The 22,016-nt window shown below is 44.9% G+C and overlaps 1 protein-coding gene and 1 long non-coding RNA gene across 4 annotated transcripts in view; both read left to right on the forward strand.

The window, feature by feature from the left end:
• Positions 1–22,016, forward strand: part of LRMDA (leucine rich melanocyte differentiation associated) — a 1,046,803-nt gene that overhangs the window by 425,742 nt on the left and 599,045 nt on the right. The window lies entirely within an intron of this gene.
• On the forward strand, positions 3,999–16,783 carry LOC116573771. The gene is made up of 4 exons (XR_004278988.1): positions 3,999–4,010; positions 6,121–6,124; positions 13,990–13,992; positions 14,147–16,783. It is a non-coding gene; the product is annotated as an uncharacterized LOC116573771 (long non-coding RNA).

Genomic DNA, 22,016 nt, shown 5'->3' on the forward strand with positions numbered 1-22,016 from the left:
TTAAGGATCTGCAGTTTGATAATCACCCAGGGGTTTCCAATGCAAGCTGCTGGAGCACTTGAGGTTCCACTTGGGTTCCGACCTCTAGCAAAGATTAGCAATCCCTTCATGTCCTTTTCTACGTCACTTTCCCAGGACTTTATGACACAGCTGCCATGCATGTGGGCTTCCTTTGCGCTGGGCACTTGGCGAAGCACGTAATCAGCATCAGTCCTTTAAATGCAGGCATCTGTCTTTTTCAGACTTTAAAGAGTGTCAGAATCAGCTGTCCTGTCCTCAGTGTTTCACACTCTAGTGGTCTAGGATGGTGCCTGAAAATCTGCATTTCTAGTAAGTTCCCTTGGATCTTGGTGCTGCTGGCCACCCCTGAGAACAACTGCTCTGCAACAAGGGTGGGGCATGGGTTATTAACCTTACTGGTGAGCAAACCTGAGGCTTGCCTCGGCTGAATTGTTAGCCCCGGCTGCTTGAGTTGCAATGAGAACCTATGTCTGTCTGACTCTCCAGTTCATATTCTTTACCACAAGGTCAACCTCCCATCATGCAAGGCCAGGACTAGTGGAACTCATTACCTGCTGGGCTTCCGGTCCCCTTTCCTCGCGGAGGGAAATTGATTTTCTTGTTAGTGCTTCCTGAATCCCTTACTGTAACAGGGAGTCTTGTGCAGGGGGCTTGCATCGTGCCTGGGCAGAGGAGGCATCTGCTTTCCTGATGTAACTAGATATCCCCCGAAACATCCCCCTGAACTCCAATGTTTCCCTCTCCAGGGGTGGCACGGGGGCATGGGCCACACCCTGTTTGCATTTCTAGCTCTTTTATCTCGTGCAGGGCTCATGCTAAATGGGCAGTAAGCCGAGTGGACAAACAAGTGAATGAAATAGGTTACTTGGAGAATATAAATAATTAGACCTACTAACTGGGTTTAGATCAGTCCAACAGGCAAACTGGCTTAGAGAGTAATACGATGGGTAAGCTTTGAATACTGGAGGTAGCATGAGGAGAAAGTACTACTTACTTAGTAAAAGCGAAATGCGGAAACTTCCACAATTAGCAGAACTCTATTGGAGGGGAGGGGCTGATGATCCCCCTGCGTGGATTTTCCATGTCTGATGCAGCCCCACGGGTCCCAGGGGCAAGCTGTTTTCTCTGTGCTGGCACAACTGAGACAGACTGGATCAGTTCATGGGGATGACACAGAGAGATCAAGGGTGTACCAGGAGTTGAGTCCCAGCTTGCAGAGCCCAGGGTTCTAATTCTGCCTTGACCAGCTAGCTACCTTTCAGGGCTCTGAACACTGTCCGCTTTGTTCCAGTCTCCTGAGTCCTCACTTGGCAGTTTGCTTCTGTGCTGTAGCTGCTTTCCTTAATCCAGAGCGTGAGGAGCCAACCCTCCTAGGTGCTTGGCACCTTTTAAATCCAGACCAGGGAGGTAGTTCTCTCACACTGACCTAGGTCTGCTCTCCCGGAACTTGGGACTCATCTGGAAACACCCCTGTTCCCCAGGTGAAATACTAGCAGCAATAACCTTTTGGTCATCAGGTGAATGCTCAGTCCCCTTTCTGCCGAGCTGTCACAATATGGCCGCACTTCACAATATCCTAATATGGTGGCCATGGCCATCTTGCGACTTGAGTCAGGCAAGGTATCGGGGTGTGAAGAGGGGGTTGGCGTTTTCTCCTAAGGGTCAGTGAGTGCAGAGTGTGAGGCACCAGGAAAAGGGACGGAACTCTTGAACCCCCGCTTGGCTTCTGCAGAATCTTGCTTCCGCTAGCCCCGCTTACAGATTCCTTTACCCTTGGAAATTTCTTCTTCCCACCACTGGGTTCTCACCACACAGTGAGGGTAGCAACACTTTAATTATCAGCCACCTCGAGCCCTGGGACCTGCCTCAGCAGTCTGGCATTCACGATGGTCATTACCGCCTCAGATTCTAAATAACATGGTTGAGCTGATAGAAAGCGCCGGTGAGGTCCCTACAGATGTCACTGCTTCTGGCTGCGCTGATGTATACGTGCTTCTTTTCCACAGAATATAGTCTGTGGGAGGAGACCAGGAGGAGTCAAAAGAGATCCGGGGCCTTCTGCTCTTGTGTTGATTTTTTTCACATGAGGACATGGGGTTTGGGTGCCTTGAGGTTGTTAAGAGAAGCCACTGGAGTTAGGAATTTTGGGGGGATGGGCTTTATTTATCTTTTCCCTGTTTGGCGATTCTCAGCTCTGAATGGAGCTTTTTGTGTCCGCAAGCCATGTTGATTTACTTTTTCCATTTCTTGGAATGATGCAAAATGTCTGGGTTATGAAGAATAGGGGACTGTATTTTCTGCATTTCCTTTACTGAGTATCAGAAAGTTACTTGAACAAACAACTTGTTTGCCATTCATCCTTATAATGCCCTCTCTTGATTAGTTGCTTCTGTGCATGTGATCCTTAAGAGAAATACAAAATTTCCATGAACTTAGAAATATCTCTTAGATTTGTGTAGCACGTATACTGTTTAAGTCAATTAAAATAAAAAAAATAAAATAAAATAAAATAAAAATCATGATGTTTGTCACCCTGATTTTTGTGTGCATGCCGTCAGTGTCCAACGAACACTATGCCTTTCTTCCAGTCATTGTTAAAACCCAATATATGGAAATAGTGTTTATACCAGCAGCTGTTACAAATCTGGGGCTATGGATTAATGTCAGCTCCTGAATGTAGAGTGCTTTAGTTAATTCTACCCAAGGACAGATGATATCATCTAGGAAGAAGGAATATATTAGAAACTGTCAGCCAGAAGGTAGTAAAAGGAGGTGATATGTTATAAGGAGTACTAAAAGGTCATTCAAAGAAGAGATATTGCTAATAACTCAATTAAAATTTTCACGCTGACATTTTACAAATTTCTGTGGAAGCCCTAAAACATTTTTGAAGCTAGCTAAATTCATACCCTAGATTGGAAAAACAGGGGTCAAACAGGATTCACACAATTCCTTTGTGAGGTGAACAAATTGGGATAATCTCCTTTTCCAGGAACTTGTGGCCAACTAATTCAAATATGCAACTCCTTTTTTATCTAGGTGAGAGAGAGGAATTTTGCAAGTACATCCCTTCATTGGGGATTATACCCTTTCCTCTCCTGGGCTTTGGGACAGAGCAACCAACACATTTAGCCCTTGACTTTGAGAAAACCAGTCTTTGCCAACCCAGTGCTTTATTATAGTCATTTCCTGTATTTTGCTTCCTGGAAAACAAAACAAAACCCATCTTCTTCCTAGGAGCCAAGTGGCACAACAAGGAGTGGGGATAAAGGTTGAACTTGAACTTGGAGTAGAAATGCTCCCAGACCAGACGATGAGATGCAACTGCCATGACTCACCAGTCAGGCGGGCAGGACAGACACCACGGGGATGGCCGGGTGTGTGGAAGGTCAGCTCACCTCTTTGCCTGCTGTCCTGTTTGGAAGGGGTGATCTCTTCTTGAAGATGTTCTCACCTAGTGTCTACCTGGCTTCTCCTGGCAGCTCTTTCTAATGTTCAGTCACTGTTAGGGTTTCTGAATTCTTCCCATTCAGCGAATGTGAGCATAGTTCTTTTCTTGGTATTTTTTGCATCATCCTGGAGAGGAAGTGATCCGTGTGTATGTATGGATGCACGTGTATCCAGTAATTGCTTTAGCTGCCTACGGTGTGCTTGATGCTCAAGATTTGGTTGTCCAGAAAAGGAAACATGGCCGCTGCCCTCATGGAGCTTCCAGTCCAGGGGAGGTGAGGGCATCACTGAGAAACAGACGTTCAATCATAGTTGGGGCAGGGACTGAGGAGGAAAAGGACCCAGTGAGACCTAGTCTGACTTAGGGTGCTTTGGAAGGGTTTTCCCGATGAGGGATTTCTCCCCAGGGAGCTGAAGGAGGCAGGGCTAATTAGGAAAGGAGTGAGGGAAGAACATTGCAGGCAGAGGGGAACAGCCTGTGAAAGGCTCTTGATGGGACAGAGTTTAGTGGTTGTGGGGCATCGGGAAGAGGCCTGTGTGTCCATCGGGGAATGAAGGGCAGGGACAGAGTTGAGCCTGGCAGATGGGCAGCATCAGTCCGTGGAAGGTTTTAATAGGCAGCAGTAAGGCGTTTAGCTTTTAAAATGTTTGATAATTATGAAGACGGCGTGCAAGGCAAGCCAGACCCAAACTTCCTCTCCTCCCAATTCCTACATAAGCCCAATTCTTTTCCTCTTCAACTCTGGGAACCTGTATTAAAACTCACAGCTGAGGATTTCAGACTGACTTAAAAAAATTGTTACTTTTAAAAAATTCCTTCTTCAAAGGTGTTGAGGCGTAGGAGCTATTGTGGCAATGGCAGAGCACCTAGAACTTTGCTTTGGGCATCTCACTTGGGGTGTCTCAGAGTCGACACTGTTGCCTGCTTGTTCCCTGCATGGAGAGGCAGAAAGAGATGTCTTGGCTGTGTGCTGTGTACACAGGAGGCACTTCATAAATGCTTGCTGAGGAGTCAGAGGTGACACCCAACTCTCAGGAATGCACAATGAAGTTTTATCTGCTGCCGCCATCTGAACGCTGTTCACAAAGAGAGCCTGGGGACGAGGGACGGGCAGGGCTGCATCTGCTCCGTCGTTCAGCATGTGCACTTGGGCCGCCTGATGCCACCTCCACAATGGCACATCTGTCTTGTTAAGTGTAAGCCAACTCCTCTCCCTCTTCTGGGGCCCTCCTGATGGGGGCTGTGGAGGACAGGGACGGGCAGTGAAAGCCTAGCTAATATGGTCTGTAAAGGGAGGTGGTGGCTGCTGGGGAGAGCTCAAATGAAGATAAATGCAGTGTTAAGTTTTTATGGACCAAGGCCGCACTTTCATTAAGGGTAATTTACATAACATAACTAATGCTCAAGGCCAAACAGTCCTTGTGGCCCAATGACAGCCCCTGACAACCCGTGGACAGCAAGGCCTCCTGCAGAATTCCTCAGGTCGGGAAGCCACCTCCTTCCCTTTGCTGACTCAGCATGCTGGTTGCTTGGAGGAGCTCTGTCTGTGACCTCGCAAGGTACATGCCCATGGCATCAAAGCTCCACATCCTTCTTGGATGGTGGTACACCAGCTAGGCACTCTCTAGGCAGAGCTCACTTGCCCTGTTCCTTCGTCTTTCCCCAAAGGGGTCGGCTTCCTGGTGTGAACCCTCCTGAGTCCTGGATGGGAACCTTCTAGGGTTCATCTTGGCCCACTCAGAGGGTCCTGGTTCCCCACTGGGGTTGAATGAAGTAGGCCCTGGGTTAATATGTTGGAGGATGAAGCGGAGGCTATCATCAGAGCTGCCTATGTTCCTCCACGACACACCACGGAGGTGAGGATGGCTGATGGGGTCCCTGGTGCGCTCAGCAGTGGTCTTTGTCTGTACCATCTTCATTGCATGTTAATCCCACCAGAGACACTTTGAGGTCAGCTTCTCCACCTTGCACAGCAAAGCAATTATCATTTCCTCTCGCTGCAGGGGTGACTATTAGGTATCACATGATGGATTTTTGCTGGTAATCAGAACTTTCTGCCCATTGGTCTTCAGAACATACTTGTGTGTTGACATTTACAAGGTATGTGTCAGACAGAGCTAAGGAACAATGTGAGGGAATGAAAGGGGGAGTGGGGAAGGAGGACCATTATCCTCAATTTAATGATGACAATTTCCCTCCACTTACAACTTCCAGAAGTAAGAGACAATAGATGTGTGTCTTCTGCTTGCATGCGCATGGAAGGAGATGACATGAAAAGATTTTGTTAGCGGGAAGGGTGATCTATTACCTTAATGATTTCATTGCTCGCCAAATAGAAGAAAAATCTCATTGCAGTTCAGAGCCCTGTCCTCATCAAGCTATTCATTGTGAGGCGTTTGTTGTTAATTAGAGGAATTCTGACCTTCCCATGAGCTGGTTTTGGATTTTTCTTTTTTTTTCTTTTGGTTACCTTGACAGTCTGGTTATTCCTAGTTTATAGGACATACATAAGCATTTGTATGTCTACCATTGAAGCTCATGAATGGATTTGAAGAGCTTTTAGTTTTGGGTCCGTGGTGTTGAATTAGTAGAAAATTTCATAGAGTTTGGTGAAAGTTCCCCTCCACCATTATGCTAGTGACTAGAAGGACTGTGTGTGTCTGAGTGGGTGGGTGGGTGGGGCAGGGCAGGCGTGCTATCATGTGAAGTGTGGATAATTTTAACAAATTCCCATGGGAGGTGTAAGCTGAGATGGGGTCTTATGGTCTAGGTGGGATCCAAGGAGCCATTTTCTCAGGGCTTCTTGAGACTAGATAATAGAAATTATGTCTAAGGTCTTAATGGGAGGACAGCACCAGGTAACAAGTGCTGTGGTCTAGGAAAGGCAGCAGGTGGAGAACCAAGAAGAAGGTCAGAATCCAGTAGGACTTGGATGAGAGATCATGCATAGGTTTGTGTCTAGACCTGGAGCCGGGAGTATTAGAAGCTTCTGGATTCCATTATTAAATGAACCTGACCATGGCTGCTTAAAGGAGTAAGGCAGAGCCTGATTGTAATGACATGACCTCCACCCACTTATGCTTTCTTCTAGTAGGCTGTCTAGTTTTCCAAAGTAGTGGAGTAATGTTTGTACTGTAGGGTTTGGGAGTCAGAAGGGACATTTAATATCATGGAAATCATGAGGTCAGAAGATCTGGAGAGGACATCAGGTCTACCCAAGCCTTCTTAGAGCATCACCAAACTTCCTTATGCAGTGATGCTACCGCAACGTCCTGTTTCCATTTATTCAACTGATGGATCTGGCAGACCCATTTTGTGAATATGTTGGCTAACTTTGGAGGTAGGCCTAGTAAGCCCGCTTTGGACTTGATCCTCTTAGAGCTTAATTTTACCTACTAGTTGTGTGACTTTGGACAAGTGACTTCACTTTCCCAGGTTTCATATTTTTATCAGTAAAATGTTAGAAGGTCCCTGTGGACCCTTTGAGCTCAAGTATAGTATGTTAGGCAACTATTGGATGTATCTAAGTAGGCCCAGTTAGGAGCTCTCGATGTAGCCATCCCTGTGATTACAGTCAGCCTCACAGAACCTATGGAAATAAAATTGATACTAAAACTTTGGTTTTCACTAACCTGAAGTAGCCCATGGAAGAGTCATCTAAGCTGTAAGCTCTTTGAAGACAGGGTCAATTTAATTTTGTTTTTTTTCAACCTCCAAAGTCATCAGATTGTTTGGTGGCTATCTGGTGTTTAGTAAGTTGGGACTGAGTATGTAAAAAAGTAATAAAAATGTTGAATTTCAGATAAGTTGTACTTTTTTCTACACTTGAGGTACTTATCATAGATACAGTAGAAGCATATATGCCTAGGGCATTCCTCTTCAAAAAACCAAAAAACAAACAAACAAAAAACCCAAATGACTCTTCAGCTCTACTGGAGCAGTGACCAAATCTTGGCCACCCTTGGTTCCCACTTGTCTGGAATACTACCCGGCACATAGAAGTCGTTCAGTGAATGTTTGCTGAATAGCGGAGCAAATACATCTAAGACCTGGAAGATAGATGGTTGTACTCTCCAAGGTGAACTGGGAAATAGTGAGAGAATAAAGACCTGGACAAAGAAGAAAAAAACCATGGTGATATTATGTGTAATTTGGTTTTCCTGCCTCCTTGAAGCTGTAGCTTTGTTCTCCTCTACATACCAGAATGTGGCAACCAGGAGACCATTTCTATTTGTTGACGGGGTGTGCAAATGGCTACCAATCCAGAATAAGAGAAGTATAGAAATGGAGCATAATTATTTAGGAACTTGCCCAGTACTTTGGCATTGCCTGACTCCCAAGCATGTGATCACTAGATCTGTCTTGTTAAGCAGTGTGCAGATGAGTCCACGTCTTGTCTGACTTCCATAGTGAATGAAACGTGGCGTACCCTGAACTCAGGTCATGCATGGTAGGACCATGGACTGGCCCAGGACACACTGGAAAGACATGGTTCTTCACCACATCCTTGAAAAGAAGCAGGGTGAAATACCTGGTTGTCCAGTCTAGTAGTCATAGTTCTAGAACAATATTAAGGATACTTTTACATAAAGCTATTTCTGGCTTATTGTTATCATGTATTGTCTGTGTTATTGATTTGAGGAGGACTGAACTAGCCATGCCCTGTTAGTCAAGCAAGTTGAGTTATAACCTGTGTGACAGTGTTTTGCTCTATTTAAAACTAGCTAGCCTTGCATGGCTATTTAACTTGCTCCTTTGGCCTCGTTAATATCATCCTGTAATCAAGTGAGCTAATTAAGCTATTTTCTGTCCACTGATCAGAGAATATGAAAGCTTGAGGTGACTCTAGCCATCCTTTGATATAACTCTTTCATTTTTTTCAGAGGCAACCAAAGCTTAGAGGGGTTAAATAATGTGTCTGAGGACTCACAGTTATCTAGTTATTGAAACATTAGGGTCCTTCATCCCCTAGGTCATTGTGTCTTTCCACTTTCCCTTGAAGGTCAATAAAATCCTTTCAGATTTGCTGTATCCAGGGTACAGTTTTGTTTTAAGTTATGTACTCCTATTTGATAGTGGACCTGGAATGGACAGGTTTTGTTTACCAAATAATTACAGGTGGTTTATCTTTAAGAAAACTCAGTGTTTCAAGTTATGAACAAAAGAAGCAGAGGGGATTTATATGTGAATATTCATACATAATATGTAATACATAATGTTTAACATATTTCTATATGCACATAAATATATAAATAATAGTAAAATACTATGCAGTCCTATAATAATACTTGCTGAGCAGAAGGGTGTTGACCCCTATTCGTTATAGTTCCATCCACAAATGAAGATAAAACTTCACACAGAAGTGTGTGTTAGTGGAAAAGCAGGTTTCAGTGTGGTCCAACTCAGGTGTTGTCAAAAATATGTGACCTAAGGGCGCCTGGGTGGCTCAGTGGGTTAAGCCTCTGCCTTCGGCTCAGGTCATGATCTCAGGGTCCTGGGATTGAGCCCCACATCGGGCTCTCTGCTCATTAGGGAGCCTGCTTCCTCTTCTCTCTCTCTCTGCCTGCCTCTCTGCCTACTTGTGATCTCTCTCTGTCAAATAAATAAATAAAGTCTTTAAAAAAAAAAATGACCTATAGGTCAAATCCTGCAGCCTTCTGTACTTATAAAGTTTTATTGTCAAACAGCCATGGCAACTCATTTACTAGCATCTGTGGCTACTTCCACTTCCACATCATAACTTCAGATCTGAGTAGTTGTGACATGTGCTTTGTGGTCTGTAAGGTCTAAAATATGTACTCTCTGACCCCTTATAGGAAAAGTTTGCAAACATATGGTTTAGATGCATCTTTGTTTTAAAATTCTGATTCTGCTAGGCAAGGATCTTGATTTGGAATCCCACCTGAGTTCTGATAAGGAAGGGATTTAATCAGATTGTTCAGAAGACTGTTCTAGAATCCTTTCATTAGCTGCCAGTTTTAGTCTATGTGTGATCTCCTGGTGACCCTGAGAGAGTGAAGTTAACCACCTCTGGAACAAACACTCAGTCTTTTTCTTTTTTCCACTTTCTTGGGAGAGTAATACATATAGTCAGCGACTCTGATTCTATTACTATGTAAGAGCTCTTTAAAAACATCTAACCATCTGCTTAATGGCCAGTAATATGTTTCTAATGGTCACTCTCTATAAGACACTTTCAGTTCGCTACTGTGTAATAGTCATCTGACAGCCAAGACGCTCCTGAAGTAATATGATCAAAGGCCAGTCCCCAGCTCTGTAGTGGCAGAGGCCTCTGGAGATGGTTCCAAGGAGAACAGAGACCTCCGGACAGTTACGTGTGGAAACTCTTCTGTTTCATGAAGTCCTGGGCAATAATGAGTGCAGGGTCTACAAGTACTTCTGACGAATGTAGACTTAGAACTTTGTTTTTTTTTTTTTTTTTTTTTTTTTTTTTTTTGGCATAGATCTGTCTAGGTATGGCTGCAACTGGAGGTCAGCTTAATTCATATCCGCCCTCTCCTCTCAGATGACATACCCTGAACTGTTGTCACTAAGAATCCTGCATCCCCTGGTCTGGGCCCAGCAGCTGGTGACAGCTTGGCAAATTATGAGTTTCCTAGCTTTAAAACAGACTAAATTGCAGACAAAACAAGCCATTAGCTGAGTAAATACTGTATCTCTGTTTGGCTTCTGTAAGAAGAAGGAGATTAGCACGAGTGTTTAGTGTTCATAATTATTAGTAGGAAGCAAATAGTAGGCTCGGGCTGACTGGAGATTGTTTCATTATATCCAATTAACACCCACTTGATTATTCTTAATTACTTCTGCTTGATGACAGAGGAGTAGAGATGTCATACTTCAAATGTACCAATAGCAGCTGGGTCATCCGTATACGTGTATTTGCAACATCATATGCTGCTCATTTTGGGGTGGATATTTAATATGATCTCAGTAGAGGGATAGGAAATGAAAGGTCCACTTGTCAAGATTTTAGTAAACACTAAGGGGAACTTAGACGAGATGCAGACAAGTAAATATTAGGATAAAAATGGGTTTTTCTGTGGCAGTATGGTTTAGAATTTTTTTTAAAAAATGCCCCACTCCCCATTTGTTTGGGAATTCCCTTTCCCTCTTCCCTAACTGTGGCACAGGAAGTTAGACAGTACCAGAAAGATCAATAGTTATAAATAGAAGCATCTAAACATGAACTTCCTGAGAAAGGGTGGGAATTATATATGTTAAGTGGCCTGAAACAGAAACACCCCTTTGATGGGGGTTTGTGGAGGTGTGAGAAGCTGAGACCAAATCAGCCTCCATTCAGGAAGCGTCATAACGTGGTTATGGCACTGAAGCGTGGGTAAGGCACTGAAATGTTAGCAAGTGACGTAACCTCAGAAACAGGTGTTGGGGGTAAATACAATAAGCCAGATTTCCTTAGGTTTAAACCTAAAAATGAAGATCCCTCTTGGGAATACTAGAAATCCTCTTTCCTTTATCAAGCTTTTAGGGGAAAAAAATGGTATTCTTCCCCTTCCGTTACTTCCTTGGTCGGGAAGATTTGCATGATAGCACACATGGAAGGAATTCCTCTTCTTTTTTTGATTAGAGGTTATTACTGTCTTGAGTTGCCTCTCCTTGCTTGCTTGCTTGTGGTGTCAGTGATGTTGCGCTGGAAAAATTTGGATTGCTCTATTTTTTTTTCCTGGATCAAATTTAGGTATGAAGTCATTCTTAGGTAGAGAGGGAAGGGACTTGGCAGCAGCAGAGAACAACGGTGAGGTTTGCTGGTTGTGCCAGGGCGTTCTTAGACTGGTAACTTGCTTGATCAGAGCTAGACGTGTGGTGGTGGGGTGTTGGTACTGACCATAGCCACTGTCAGCTCTCAAAGTTGATCGGCATTTGGGTGCTGAACATTTGCTTGCGCACAGCATCAAACCAGACTGTGAAGGGATCTGATAGGGGCCATACCATCCCCGGCTGGGGAGACAAGACTTTTCTATGATATGGTTGTGTTTTAATTAGTTGCTAAAGTGCTTGGTTGAAACAAAGAACTGCAGAGATTCCACAAGGAGGGCTGTGTTGGGTGGGGAAGACCAAGGCTTTGAGACTGGAACCTGGAGGGTAATTCAAATTTAGCTGCTTGGAGGTTGCAGTTGTTGGTGGCTCAAAGGCTCGTGGGAGAAAAATCTATTGTAGGTAAGCAGAAGCATGGCTGCCTTGTGCTTTGATGTAGACTGGCCCAGGTCCATGCTTAGGTCCAAGGACCAGAAACCCAAGTACATTTCACGGTGAGCAACTGTGAGGCTGAATCTTGAGATGTAAGGCCATCCCAAGGAGAGGGCCCCAAGGAGATAGAGTTAATGAGGATTCCCTGCGATCTATTTCCATTATGAAGGAAGAGACATTAGGCAATCTGTTAAAGTCAAAAATTCATAAGTATATTTAAAGATTTAAGGCTAAAATGGAATATCTTAGACAGTCATTTGAAGTCTTTCTATAGATGTGGCAGCTGATATTTAAAAGGCACACAAAACATTTAAAAATGACCTCAGGAATAGTGTACCCTGCCCTGAATAATAAAGGAGTAATATTGGGGAATGGAGTGGTGTCAGGTGTAATCAGTTCCAGCCTGACAAATGATGGCAAGGGCCATCTTTGCTGCTGCTATGGGACTCTAACACCAGTGTTCTCTGAGTGGACAGAAGACATTGTTTGGAGAGTGGTACACAGGTCAGGAAGTCATTTAGACCTTGGTAGTTTTGGGGTGTGTGTGTGTGGGGGGTGGTGGTGGTGATGGTGAGTGGGTCTGTGTAATGCTTCATAGAATGTGGCAAGATTGACTTGGTGTACCAGGCAGACACTGGGAGGGTTGGTTGTGGTATAGAGCTTACATAGTGTAGTAGAGAAACTGAGAAACTGTTGGGACTGGGAAAGCTGTCGGGAAGCTGTTGAAATGTTCCTGGCCTTCCCCGCATGGGGAAAGAGCAATGGATTCCATTTAGTCACTATTGAGGTGTGTCTGTTTGGTCTTTGCTACCAAAAGTGTGGTCCATAGATCGTCAGTAGCTCTTGGGAGCTTATTAGAAATGCATTTTCCTGGGCTCCACTCCAGATCTCCTGAAGCAGAATCAGTGTTTGAACAAGATCCCCAGGTGATCTGTTCATCCTCTAAGTCTGGGGAGCATTGCTTCAGACTTCACTGCTCATTTCTTGAACCAGGCTTGGCCCCAGGTTTGTCTTTTATTAGCTAACTGGGGGACTGTGAGTCAGTCCATCTCTCTGAATCTGTTTCTTTTCCCCTAACTTGCTTGCCCCACCTAGAGAATGATTAAAGGAGATAATTTGAAAGAAAGCCCTTTACAATGGTTAAGCCCTATACCAGGGGTTGGCATCAATAGCTGCCATTATAATCACCTAAGGAGCTTGAAATAAGATGCCAGTGTTCGAGTTCTACTGGCTCCTGTTTTAATTAGTCAAGGGTGGGGCCAGGCCTTTTTACTTAAAAAAAATATATATATATATATATATATATATATATATATATATATATATATATATATATATATATATACACACACACACACACACACACACACACACACACCCCTCTCTTTTTATTCTCATGGGCAGCAGCCAGGATTCAGCTCTTGTTCTGACCTTAACTCTTTGTATCCTCTCAGCTTCTGTTCCAGAACTTTCTGAAGGGTTGGTGTGCATGGCAGTGGAGTAGGATGTGGGGTGAGTGGTCTGTTCCTACCAGTATCCTATTTCTCCAGAAGTGCCACTGCTGGGAGCATTTTACCTGCACGTTTAACTTGTCATCCTTAAACCCTGCACATGTCTGTTCATGTCCTGGTGCAGGCTGAGCCCTGTGAATCCTGTGAATCCTCTTCCCTTCCCGCCCGGTGCTGCCAGCGTCTCCCCCAAGCAGGGAGGTTGTGTGTATGAGGCAGGGATGTGGGGCTGAGGAGCAAGGGGCCTAGGCGGGATGCCAGCCCCTTCTTACTGTTTTTCCCTGTCTGAACTACTTGGACAGTCATGGTGAGAAGCGTTTAAAATCAAGATAATTATACGTGAAAGTGCTTTACAAACTATAAAATGCTATAAAAGCGTACGAGTGTGCTTGGTTAACTTGAAGTGGTGGAGTCACATAATGAAAGAATACTGACTTTCATGTCGGGAGCTGACCCCAAATGGAGGCACAGCCTCTTCACAGCAGAGCAGTTAACATTGGGTGAGTGTTAACACTGTGCATTCTCATTTATACCTTCGACAAATAGTTCCTGAGCACCTATTATGTTCTAGATGTTGGCAGACAACAGTGACTAAAACGGAAAAAAACAAAACAAAACAAAACACAACAACAACAACAAAAACCAACCAGAAATCAAATGTGCCCTCCCACAGCTTACCTTGTCCCGCGTTGGAGAGACACGCTAACCGTGCGCATCTCTGTAAGGAGCATTAAGGGGGAGGAGGGCAGGTAGAGCATGGTGAGGGGACTAGAGAGCAAGAAGCGGGTGGATGAGATTCATAACGGGAGCTCAGGGAAAGTCTCTCTGATGAGCGGTGTCTCAGCAGAGACCTGGAGGAGGTGAGGGGTGAATGGCCTGCTGGCCCATGCAAAGGCTTGGGGTGGGAACTTGCCAGGCTCCTGTTTGGAGAGGTGGGCAGGAAGGCAGGCGCTTTTCCACAGGCTGGGTCACGCAGGGACCTGTAGGCTCTGGCCAGGATTGGGGACTTTATTCTGTATAAGAAGAGAAGCCCCTGAAAGGCACTGAGCAGAATTTTGAGTTAGATCTCACACTGATCACGGTGGCGATGGAGCGCAGAGGAACCAGCAGGGAAGCTGAAGTTGCACCTGTCGAACTTGAGTTTGGGTTGGTATGGATTAGAGTGCTTGCCGTGAGGATGATGAGGCATGGTCACATTCTGGGTGTTTAGAAGGACGGATTAAAAGGAACTGCTGGTGAGAAGGGCCCTGTGAGAGACACAGAGGGACAGTAGGAAGAATGCAGGTGCCCCTCGTTGGCATGAATGACCAGGTTTGGGTTAATCACGAGTCAAGTTCTGGACCTGTTAAATTTGAAGTACCTCTTGGCCATCCAAGTGGCAATGTCAGGAAGGCAGCTGAATTGGGAGGCTCCTCTGGGAAGCAGTCAAGCCTGGGAATAAAAATATGGGAGTCTGTCAGTGTGTAGGTGATATTGGAAGTCATGGGTGGATGAGATCCGTTTACCTGCACTAGGTACCCAGAAGGCATTCCAGTGATGGTGATGATCACCGGGTTCTGGTGAGTGTGGGTATTACTGGAAGACAATAAGCTGTAATGATCTCTGATTCCGTATAGCACACTCACTCATTGTATTCTGTCTGCTCTAATTTTGAATACGTTTTAATGTCCATCAATTGCAGCAAAGGAAAGAAAATACATTATCGGTTGAACGCTTTGGCTTTTCTCTGTCTATGCCAACTCCAGTGCACACCAGAGGGACCCTAATTCCACTGGGGGCCTGGATGAGCTTGTCCCCTTGAACTGGCCCAGGCCAGATAGCGGTGGGTCGTGGGGGACCAGTAATCTCCGTCTACTCTTCAGGACTGCGGCACAAAGCAGGATGGATGAGATAGGCCAACTCATTACTTACAGGTGTTCTTTAAGGGAGTGCTTAGGAAGTTTTACTCAATTTAACTTAAGACATAAGTAATGCCATTCCCAATTCAGGGCAATGGCTTAGAACCTGGCTCAATGTCCTTTTTACTAAGTAATTATCCAGATTTCCTTACTAAATGTTATTTTATGTATTATGTGTAATGGCCTCTTTCTTTCAGCTATGGTAGGATGGTAATAGCAGCTGATAATGGATCACAGACTCATCTTGAAGTTCTGCCTCTGGCACTTGTGGCCAGCGTGGAGGGAAGTGTCTGCCCAGGGATCAGGCTGATCCCCTGGCCCAACTCACTGGTCCTGGATTGATTTGCTTCTGAGGGGCCTAAGGGATCACCGATAACTTCTTAACCTTTAAAGCACTGCCTGTTTTTGAAGATTCAGGGAAGCCTAAGGAGCTCATCGGGTTAAATGGCTCTTTTGCCTTGCTTCGGAGCCCCCGTTGGAGAGCTGGGACTGGTGGAAGTGTAAAGCCCCGGTGGGGAGGGACGGAGCAGCATAGACATTCAGATTATGACTGGTCATCACAGGTGCCTGTTAAGAATTCAGAACTGCTGCCATTGAACGTCAAGGTGGCCCTTTTTTTTCCAGCATCCTGGCCACTGGTGCTCAGGAAGCGTTCATTGAATGGGACTCTTGTGTAGGAATTACATTACTGGTGATGTTTATATAGTGTACATGTGGGACAGTATGGACATTGCTTCTTAAAGATGACCTGGTTACTCCAACAGCCTTCCTGTAGCTACCGAGCACCTGCTGTTGGCCGGCTGTGCTCCCATGGGGTGGTTATCCAGTGCTCCATGGGTGCTGGGCACAGAGATCGATACCAAAACATGTGTTATTCATCTCCAACTGCCATGAAATTTTGTTTTCCAGCGCATCAAGACTAACACCCATATCGAAAACGTGTGTGACTACCTCAGGGGAGGGGGTACAACATGGGCCCAGGTATTTATCAACATGGTGGCCTGATTTCCTGCCCTCAGATGGTCTCCGGTCCAGTTGGGGAGGCAGGGAACACTTGTGTGAAATGTCGAATAGTAGAGCAGGGCTCAACATTAACTTGAATGCAGAGGCGACCGAGCTTCTAGGTGTCATGAGGACACGTGCACCTTTTGACTGCCCATCAGAATTACCTGGGAAGTTATCAGAACCAAGGATGCCTGTGCCTCAGCCCAGACCTACCAGGCACCTCTGAGTTTGAACATGTCCCCAGTGATTCTGATGCACAATGAGGCTTAAGAAGCCCCGCTGAGGTAGGACTTGGTGTAGAGACGGAGGTGGGAATGACAAGCTGACCTGAGAAGGACAGTCACTAGCAGTGGCACAAGGTGAGGGCAGTGAGACTCATTGATGCAGTGACCACTGTTCCCTGGCCTCGAGGGGGAGTCTTGTTTGGAGAAACAAGAGAAATTCAGGGAAAAGGGGGAAGCTTTCAGAAGACCTTCAAGTCCTGCAGAGGAGACTGAACTTTACCCTGAAAGTTACAGGGAAATCCTGTGGTCACTGCCACCACTGATGTGACCCAGTGTTCAGTAGTGAGTATTGGAACTTCATCCACGGCATGATAGGCAGATTTTGAGCCAGTGAGCAATAGGAAGAAAGTGGGGTTTTATTTTTACTTTTTATTTATTTTACTTTAGAGAGAGAGAGAGAAAGAGTGCCAGCAGGGAGGAGTAGAGTTAGAAGGAGAAAGAATCCCAAACAGGCTCTACACCTAGTACAGAGCTCAGTAGGGAAGGGGGGGCTCGATCTCACAACCCTAAGATCGTCACCTGAGCCGAAATCAAGAGTTGAAAGCATAACCAACTGAGCCACCCAGGTGTCTGAAAATGGTGTGTTTAGTTGACTCTGACTGTCAGATGTTCAGTGGATTCAACCAGGGGTTATCTGGAAGTAGAGGTTAGTTAGCTAGGACCTAAGGTATTTCCAAAATTACCACCATCAACTAAAACAAATATCGATTGGGGCAGTTAAGCATCTGCCTTCAGCTCAGGATATGATCCCAGGGTCCTGGGATGGAGCCCTGCATTGGGCTTCCTGCTCAGCATGTGGGGGTCTGCTTCTGCCTTTCCTCCACCCCTCCCTCCCAGCCCAGCTTTTGCTTGCTTGCTTTCTCTCTCTCAAATAAACAAAAGCTTAAAAAAAACTATTGATTGAATCCTAAGTATGTGCCAGGTGCTCTCTTAAGTCCTTCACACAGATCATCTTTTTAAATCTTCACAGAAACCTGTGAAGTACATATTCATAGAATGCCCATTTTACAGATGCAGAAATTGAGGTCCAGAGAACTAACTTGCCCAAGGTCATGTAGCTGGCTAGTATCAGAGTTGGAATTGCAGCCAGACTGCTGGACTCTATCCCAGTACAGGCTTCCATACCTCCTGGGACTTTGGCATTGACAAGGAGAGATGGAAACCTGAGATAGAGTAAATGTCAAGTGTGGTACAATGTTGGAATAACTAAGGCATGCTTAGGAAATCCCCAGTGAGGGAGAGCATGTTGCATAAAGGAATGGAGTAGGTTTTAAAACGACATATACAGGAGAGCAGGAAGTCTTTCTGAAATTGGGGGTCTGTGTTCAGAACACGGGAGAGGAGTTAGAATAGGAAATTCCTAGCACAAAGGCCCTGCATGCCCTCTGCTGAGAAGTCACAGAGGTTGTTTGAGATGTGAGCATTGGGAATAGGTAATTGGTTTTGGAGTTTGGCAGATGGGATGTGAATTCCAGTCCCCTCTTTAATAACTTTGTGACCTTGGGCAATTTGCATAACCTCTACATCTCAGTTTTCTCATCTGTGTAGTGAGGGGATGATAAAAGTACCCTCCTCAGAGGAGTGTTGTGAAGATCAAGCTCATGGATATAAAGGGTATTTAAAGTACATGACATACTATGTTTGACATCCATACCAGTCATTATTCCTATTGAGGTTATCATTCTTACCGTAATTCATGGGTCTTGGGACGAAATAATGACAGCACTATCTGGAGAGAGTACTTTGGCACAAATGAGAACAACATGAACTGGGGAGCTGCCGGGTTTCCAGTTCTGGCCCCATCACCTGCTAGCTGTATGATTTGGGGTAATTTATTTAACCCGTGTGTGTTTTTCCATCTGCAGGAAAACAGTAGTAGCTACCTTGTGGGTTTATGATGATGATGATGTAAGTCAGCATGTATATGCACTTGGAGTGGGGCCTTGTCCTCTCAGTTGTTTTTCAATGATCTGAAAGTTGTTTCTTTTTTAAATTGTGGCTCCGCCTCTTCACTGCCTGTTGCCTCTGTTCAGGTCGTCCCTCGCATGGGTTAGGGACCTGTGGGCTCATGGCATTCTCCTGGCTGAGTCCTCTTGAAGTATTACGAATGCACCCTCAATCATAGACCCTTTACTGAACAAAGTGGCCGTGACTGCTGGGATGTTATATGTGGGTGACGATTTCACATAAAGGCCCGAGCCCATCTGTTATGGGAAGATGCATCTTCTCACTGCACATTTTTCTACCCCTCTCCTCCCTTTTTGGCACTTGCACTGAGGCATGGCCCCTATTCCACTAGAAGCCTAGAGAAAACAGCACGAACTCTGAAAGCACGCATTTGTGTGCATACCTGCACACACGTGTGTGTATGTGTTTCAATTTTTGTAGTCGAAAGATAGTTCTTATGGTGCTTTGCTTGGTTTTATTTTTTTTTTGGTTGTAAAGTTGAATAAAAGGCACTTAGTCCAAAACTTTAAAAAAATTGCTACTGGGCAAAGTAATTTTGTGTCAGGCTTCTGTTCCAGGCAGATTTACGCTGGTTATAAATCTCTGAAATTAAGGTCTTACCATAGAAAAGCTGAAATGTATTCAACATTAGCAGACACCCAGCCTTGCTCTGAACCAGCGGCCACTCTCCCTCCATGTATAATAAGAATATCTAGCTATGTGTTTGGGGCAATCATAAGTTTAAATATGCCTCTTGGAATGGGTAATGGCTCTCCAATGTGGAGCAGAATTTTCTATCAACAATTCCTTCCCTAAGAACCAAAGGTTAAGTTGAAGTGTTTGATTTAATGACAGAGTTAATTAGGCCTTTAACATTACAGGGTTCCTGTCTTCCGTTTTCTAATCAAGATCATGGTTTCGGGTCAACAGCCTTACAGAATCGGGGAACGAATGCTCACAGTTGTTCTTTGGCTGTCTGGGGAGAGCTGGGAGAAGACTATGGGGGTGCTTAGGGGTGCTCCATGCTACTTCCTCTCACCTTTGCCAGACTTTGGATTTCTAATACGCTTGAGCTTTAAGAAACTCAAGGGATCATCTGATCCGTCCTCTGACTTTGGAACTGGGGAAACTGAGGCAAAGTGACTAAGAAACGTGTCAGTGGTCACATAGGTTGTTTGGACCAGAATAATAGATCATCTCAGGTTGGACCATCTGCTTCTAATCAAAATGGTCTGTCTGCGAGCACTCATACTCAAGGAAAAGCAGAACTTCTTTGTGACTTGCGGGATTTATGATCTGGTTTTCTTAGATTACTTCTTCCTACTACTTTTCAAGGCAAATGGAGCTCATTTGCTCTTGGTCTGTCAGGTATCAACAGAGGCTCTTGGTTGCGAACAAAACAAAAAATTGCCTCAATCTCAATCTAATAAAAGTGGGCCAGGGGATCTGTTAGCAGCTTCTTTGTACGGACTGTGGGCTTGAGGACCTAGTGATGGTCCAGAAGTTACAAAAGGAGGACACAGGACAACTTTCTGGAGGCAAGAACATTTCCCTCCCTACATGACACAGCTCTGTCACAAATGAATTGTCATCACCCTGTGTTTTTGTTTTTTTTTGTTCCTGATCCTAAGTCTGAGGACCGGGCTCAGGGATATGCCATCGCTTTGGCTGCCAGAGAGGCAGGGAGAGGCAGATGCGGACTTGCTGGCTTCTGCTGGGACTTCGTGCAGCCACTGTCCACCCCAAGGCTTCGCATATGGGGAATTCCCCAAAACAAGATAAAAGAAGTTGAGGTTTTAAATAGTCTAAAAGTTGAAAAATATCCAAGATAAAAAGCTTTATGGGTCACTCTGAGGCCCAACCATGCTATATAAATCTGCTTCTGTGAGAAAATAGATTCCAAGTTACAGAATAATTCATAGGCAACTTTAGGGTGCAATTTACATCTAGGCTTGGCCTGCTCACCTTTCTCTCTTCAATAGGGACCTGCTGGTCCAGGGCCTTCACCTTGAAGTGTGATCTTATGGCAGGGTTTGGGGACAATATAGGAGATCAGACGTAAAAAGATCTTTGGAAACGCTGCTATTTCAGAATCACTAAAGTGACCCATCTCTGCGTCCTTCCTCACAGAAAACCTTTATGAGCGACACTCTGTGCCTGGTACTGTGCTAAGTATCGGTTGCATGGAGGTGGACAGAATGGCGATGTTGTGACCTCCTGCAGCTTGGGCCTTAGTCCGGTTCAAAGGTGGGGGACATTGAGCTCTCATGTGGATTGAAATAGTCAATGCAAACAAGAATTTTGAGGGAGGCCAGATTTTTGGCTGTAGGCCAGTAATTCTCGCACTCCTAGCCTCTCAAACAAATCAGTGCTTGCTTTGCCAATAGGGTCACTTCTACCAAACTTGGTTCAGAATCTTTTGGGACAGATCTAATGGTAAACATTTCTTACCAGGTATGCTAGGGTTGGTCCAGCCATGGAGATGTTTGTAGTCCAGTGAAGAAAGCAGACGTTGAAACTCATCTTTTCTGTGTAATATGTTGAGTTCCGGGATGGAGTGAGTACCCAGTGTGCTGGGCAGAGACAGTGACTAAAATTGCATAGATGGATGAGTGTTAAGAGGAAGATTTTCTTGTAGCTCGTCTTACCTGTTGAGCTGCAATGTAAACCCATCTTTTGTGTTCACAGGCAGTTAAGGGGTGGCTGTTCCATGCAAGGCCAGAGCCAGGGCCTTGGAATTAGCAGCAAAGGGCATCCATTCAGCCAAAGGGGCCTTATCTCTTCTCTTCATTTTTTTCCCAGCTGCTGGTAGCCTCTTGGATTTTGGGGTGGGATGGATAGGAGGTGGACGTTTCATCCACACAGCCTTTGGGGCCCAATGCAACTCATTCCTGTGATATTCCAGAGATCCTAGTCCTGCAGGGAACAAGGACAGTCCAAGAGAAGTGCCTTAGTTTCTTCTTTTTCTTTAGTGGGTCATAGTTAACTCTCCCCCGCTTGAAGGAATGTTCTTAGGGGAGCACTATATAAATCCACATCAGGCACCAAAGATAAATGTTTCTTGACAGACCTCTCTCTATTAATTTGCATAAACATTTGTGTATGATTTTATTTACACTGGTGAGGCGGAACAGTAGTTCCCGGGCTTTGATGTGTGTGAGCTTTGGAGATTAGAGCCAGGGTCCTTCCTTTGAGAAAGCAAATACTTTTGTGTTGATTTCAATGAGATATAAATCATACCCAGGAAGTTTACAGTTGAGTAAGAATGGTATAATTACTGATTGTATACCAGAAGAGGACATATTTATGAAGCGACTTGAAAAAGCTTGTAATCCCTTCCCGTATTTTGAATAACTAATTGCTATGTCATTGTGGCATATTTGCACCACAAGAGTTAAGTCTGTCAAACGTTTCCCTCTGAAAACCTTGTTTTAAGGGATTTCTAACTTGGTCGTAAAAATGTGCTCCAAGTTGGAGCTGACTTGATGGGGGTCTGTGCTTGGAACGGCTTGATTTGAATGGTGCCAGTCAGAGTTAAATTACAGGCTGGGAAAAAGGAAACAAATTTTTTAAAAAGGAGGTGTTTATGGTTCCCGGCTCCCCTAAGTACTTCTTGAAGATCAAAATAGCCTCTTTAAAATAAATTGCAGACCATTAGTATGTGATGGAGGAAAGC

Source organism: Mustela erminea, chromosome 14 (genome assembly GCF_009829155.1).
Source record: "Mustela erminea isolate mMusErm1 chromosome 14, mMusErm1.Pri, whole genome shotgun sequence".
Lineage (NCBI taxonomy): Eukaryota > Metazoa > Chordata > Mammalia > Carnivora > Mustelidae > Mustela > Mustela erminea.